At 45.5% G+C, this 5,386-nt stretch overlaps 1 pseudogene across 1 annotated transcript; it reads right to left on the bottom strand.

The window, feature by feature from the left end:
* Positions 1-222: 222 nt before the first annotated feature.
* Positions 223-1,284, bottom strand: LOC103262790 (annotated as a pseudogene). The gene has a single exon (XR_002482099.1). The product of XR_002482099.1 is annotated as a tubulin beta chain-like (transcript).
* Between the last annotated feature and the right edge of the window lie 4,102 nt (positions 1,285-5,386).

Raw genomic sequence — 5,386 nt, forward strand, 5'->3', positions numbered from 1 at the left:
ACACCTTTGCTACTCCTAGGCTTAGAATGGTGGCCATTATCTGGGTTTTTGGCATTGGAGTAGTTCTAAATGGGATCTGGATGAGACCCAACTTCTTGGAGAATTATTTTTGAAGTGGGAAAATGTTAACTGGACAGATGGGAGTAGGCACCAGAAGGAAATACAAGGTTACTGAGAATGGCAGAAATCTAGAATTCCCAAAGTGGAAAGAGAGAGGAGACATTCAACAAACAAATATTTATTGAGCGCCTATTATGTGGCCAGGCATTGTTCTAGACCTCTCTCCCCCAGGGGAAAAAAAAAGAGGCAGCAAACACAAATTCTGAGGGAGAGGAAAGGGGCAGATGAGGAAGAAGGCTAAGGGAACTGAGAAGCCTGAGGTGATGGGGGCTCTGCCTTAGGCCTCCTCTTCCACCTCCTCACTGAAATCTTCCTCTTCTTCTGCGGTGGCATCCTGGTACTGCTGATACTCAGAGACGAGGTCGTTCATGTTGCTCTCAGCCTCAGTGAACTCCATCTCGTCCATGCCCTCACCTGTGTACCAGTGGAGGAAGGCCTTCCGGCGGAACATTGCAGTGAACTGCTCAGAGATACGCTTGAAGAGCTCCTGGATGGCTGTGTTGCTGCCGATGAAAGTGACTGCCATCTTGAGGCCATGAGGCGGGATATCGCATACAGCGGGATATCTTGACATTGTTGGGGATCCATTCCACAAAGTAGCTGCTATTCTTGTTCTGCACATTGAGCATCTGCTCATCTACCTCCTTCATGGACATCCGTCCATGAAACACAGCAGCCATGGTGAGGTACCGGCCATGGTGGGGGTCACAGGCAGCCATCATGTTCTTGGCATCGAAGACCTGCTGGGTGAGTTCAGGTACTGTGAGAGCCGGATACTGCTGGCTTCCACAACTGGTGAGAGGGGCAGAGCCAGGCATGAAGAAGTTGAGACATGGGAAGGGTACCATGTTGACTGCCAGCTTGCGGAGGTCAGCATTGAGCTGGCCAGGGAAGCAAAGGCAGGTGGTGACACCACTCATGGTGGCTGAGACGAGGTGGTTTAGAGCCCCGTAGGTTGGTGTGGTCAGCTTGAGGGTGTGGAAGCAGATGTCATAGAGGGCCTCGTTGTCAATGCAGTAGGTCTCATCAGTGTTCTCTACCAACTGATGGACTGAGGGTGGCGTTGTAGGGCTCAACCACAGTGTCTGACATTTTGGGTGAGGGTACCACACTGAAGGTGTTCATGATGTGGTCAGGATACTCTTCTCGAATCTTGCATATAATAAGAAGCTGCTAGTTACCTATATGACTAGGCAGACAGAATGTATTTTTTCTTCTTCAGAGAAGAGTCACTTGAGTGCCCCACTCGGTTCTGAAATGCAAGGTAAGTGGGTACCAATGGCCCTGGAAAAATGGTGTGATGAAACTTTTAGTGGCTTCAATAGTTTCTTCTCTTTAGATCTAATTGTCTGCTGACAGAGCTGGCTTTAGGGCTTGATACCAGCACAGTCACATAGAATTTCTCCTCAAAAGGGTCCAGGAGTGGCTGTTGTGCAATTCTTTTTTTTTGAGTTGGAGTCTCACTCTGTCGCCCAGACTGGAGTGCAGTGGCCGCTCCCGGCCACCGCAGCCTCGACCTGCTGGGCTCCGGCGATCCTTCCGCCTCAGCCTTCCAAGTAGCCGGAATTACAGGCATGCACTAGCACGCCTGGCTGATTTTTTGATTTATTGTAGAGATGAGGTCTTGCCAAGTTGCCCAGGCGGGTCTCGAACCCGCGGACTCAGGCAATTCACTCACCTCATCCTCCCAAAGGCGCGGGATTACAGGCTGAGCCACCGAGCCTGGTTTGTGCAATTCTTAATAATTTTATTTTAGAATTTATATTTTGTAAGTGAAGTCCGATGGAACAATGGAGCATGTGCCAGGGGCTTGAATTTTTAGCTCCCTTCTGGTTCCTTCTCCTACCATGTCCCCAGGATGGGTTCTTGGCGGCCTCCTCCCTACTCCTTCACACCCTGGCCTCACCCTGCCCCCTCCTCCCTGCTTGCATCCCATGGCTATTTCAGGTGGCAGCCTCGAGGGTGTTAGAGAGTGAGGTGGGTGGCATTCTGCCATTGCCCTTTGTTCCTAATGGTGGCCTGGGCACAAACATGGGAGGCTCAAGGTCGATATGTGCCCAACAGCATCTCGGGGTGAGACAAGGTGGTGCTGCCCCTGTCCTGGGCTGCAACTCCATGGTGCGTTTGGCAGTGAGTTGGCAAGTGACAGTCTTTGGTCCACTCCGTGCAGGTTCTGAATGCATCCTGGTATAGAGGTTTTAGACCGTGGTGTTTGCCCATCCACCATGGATTGGGACAGTGGGACCATGGGACCGTGGGAAGGGGAGATTGACCTCTCTGCCCCTGGCTGAGGCATGACATGTTAGTCTGGTGGGGAGAGGTGGATCCCAGTGGCTAGTAGGCCACATGTGCAGAGTCACAGGCAGGCCTCTGGGAACCTGTGATGGTCTGCACTCACCCTATAAGTATCCCCACACATGAGGGAGCAAATAAAAATCACCATGGTACATGGAAAGAGTGGAACCGTGGAAGTTTTATATTGAAGTACTTTTACTGACACGTTTCCCCTGCTTTTTGAACAAAATGTCATGCATTTTTATTTGTACTAGGCCTCACAAATTATGTAGCTGCCTTCAGTCCTGGGTGGTTGGGTGCCAATGAGCCTCCTGGGAGCAAGGGCCCTGGAGACCCCTCTGATGGACAAAAGTGTCCTTGACTGACATCTGGTGCAGGTGAAAACCACAGATTCACATAGTACACTTGTTGCTCCTGGGTAGCCATCAGGGCCTAGAAAAGTCACCACAAATTCAACTGGCAGGTAACAGCCAACATCAGAGGCTGTGGAGAGGAGGGGCTTGCAGCGAAGTGCTTGCTTTGTGCAATCTGATACCTAGGAGGTGAAAGATGATACCTGTAACTCAGCTCCAGATGGTGTTGCTGTGTCAGATACACACTCAGTACTGCAATATTATACAAGAAAAACTGAAAATTCAGCTTGCTTTTGTGAAAATTCTTACGTGAATTTTCAAACACAGTGTGGATACACAAAACATATCCAGGAGACTTATTTGAACTGGGGGCCCCTGGTTTGCTGGTCATAAGACGGACTGGATCTGGCAAACTGGGTAGCTAAGGCTGTAAATCCCTCTAGACTCAGCCACCTTGGCCTTTTTCATGCTTTGAAAAAAAATCGCTGAACATCTGAGTAGGAGATTAAAGAGCTTGAATTTACACTCATGTGGGCCTGAAATGGGAAAGGATTTTGTGGCAAGACATGCAGCCATCTGACTGTGAATACACATCAGGTTTTCAACAGCGACATCTCGTGGCAGTAAAGGAAACAGCCACTGCGCTGGGCCAAGGTGGCGTTCTTGCTTTCTCAATTAGCAAGGCATGTAGAATAAGCCTCTGGGCTTAGAGTGGGGAAGGGTAGGTTTCAGGAGAGCGATAATGGACTTTCTTTTAACACAGGCGAGTGTGAGAGACAGTCAGTGGAAAAATATAAAATGTGATCAAACATGCTTTCCAGGTTTGTTATGTGGGCCATGCTAGTTACATTACTACTGAATTGTTTTGATTAAAAGTCACAGATGTTATGAATACAGGGGGGAAAAGTCACATATGTTAAAATAGAAGACTTCCATTTAAGTTATTCGCTGATTCATGGAAATTCAATAGGAATATTTTGGAAGAACTTATAATTAATATCTTTTTTAGTCAACGTTTTATGACTTTATAGCCCGATAGACTTATAATATTGTTCAATATATGTTACACTTAATCTTAGCCAAAAGGCTGACAAATGATGTGTTCAATATATTTTATTTATTTATTTTGAGTTGGAGCTTCACTCTGTTGCCCTGCTGGGCTCCCGCGATCTTTCCGCCTCAGCCTTCCAAGTAGCTGGAACTCCAGGCGCGTGCCACCACGCCCTGCTAATTTTTGATTTATTGAGAGATGAGGTCTAGCCAAGTTGCCTGGGTGGGTCTTGAACCCTCGGGTTCAGGCAGTCCACTTGCCTCAGCCTCCCAAAGTGCTGTGATTACAGGGTGCGCCACCAAGCCCGGCCTATTTTTAATTTCAAAGATGTGGAGTCCAATTTATGGTTAGGTATGTAAGTGGTCATTGTACAGGTAAAGTTTGGGTCTCCCTTTGGTCCCTGCTTTGCCTGGTTTGAGCTTGGGTACCCTTATTGATGTTATGTGCTCCCTGTAGTGTCTTGCCACTGGAAATCCCGTTCTTATAGTATTATGATAAATGTTTAGGGTCCGCTTATGAGTGAGGACATGTGGCATTCAGATCTTTGTTTCTGTGATAGATCACTATGTTCAATATATATTAAGCAATAAATAGTTATTGATTCTATATGGTTATAGACTAATTATGTGTATCAGGTATCTTATTTAGAGTTTAAATTCATCGTAATATTTCTTGAGTTTTAACTTGAGGGACTGCAAAGAAATAAAAAACAAATATACCTTATTATTATTTTACTGAACAAATATGTGTTGGGTATGTGCCATGTACCAGGTTAGATACTGGGATCCAATAGCAAATAAGAGGTTTATGCTTGTTGTTTTCACGGAGCTTATTTACTGTGGTGAGGGGTTTTAGACAAACCCTTCACACAGATAATCACATCAAATGTGCTAAGTGGTCTGAAGGAGAAGCATCAAATGTTGTGAGACGATAATGTGAGGATATAACCTGGTACCTGAGAAAGAGCTATTTAAACTGAGACATGAAGGATGAGTAGGAGATCTATGAGAAATAAAAATATTTCAGACAGAGGGAACAGCACAATGGATTGTTAAATATGAGAAACTGGAAGCAGATTTGGGGACCAAAATTCAGCCCTCAGAGGTGATCTGTGGTCAGTACTGAAGCTGAAGGGGAGGTTGGAACTAAATCACACAAGGCCTTGAAGGTTGTGTCTGGGATTTAACTTCTTATCCCCCAAAACGTACAGACATGGAAGGATTTTAAGCAGTTTAAGTGCCATAATCAGCTATGTGAGAAAATAAAGACGGCATTCTTTAAACATATAGACTTTTGGAATTTAATTGCAGGACTAGGAATATCGTGAAGTAATAATAACGTAAAATTATTGTTTTGTATGTGTTGTAGGATTTTATAAGAGGTCTATGTTTGGTGGGTGTATCATCAGATGAAATTTTAAGTGTTTGTTATGTGTTATGCAGGAGTAGAAGGTATAATTTTGTCATCATTCTTTTTTGCAGTGTTATTAATGCCAGAAGATGACAGATAAAAATGATGTCTGCATGGACACAAATCAACGTATTTCTAACTTCCTATATGCAGACAT

The sequence above is a fragment of the Carlito syrichta genome, unplaced genomic scaffold (assembly GCF_000164805.1).
Source record: "Carlito syrichta isolate Samal-C Ts95f unplaced genomic scaffold, Tarsius_syrichta-2.0.1 Scaffold304609, whole genome shotgun sequence".
Taxonomy (NCBI): domain Eukaryota; kingdom Metazoa; phylum Chordata; class Mammalia; order Primates; family Tarsiidae; genus Carlito; species Carlito syrichta.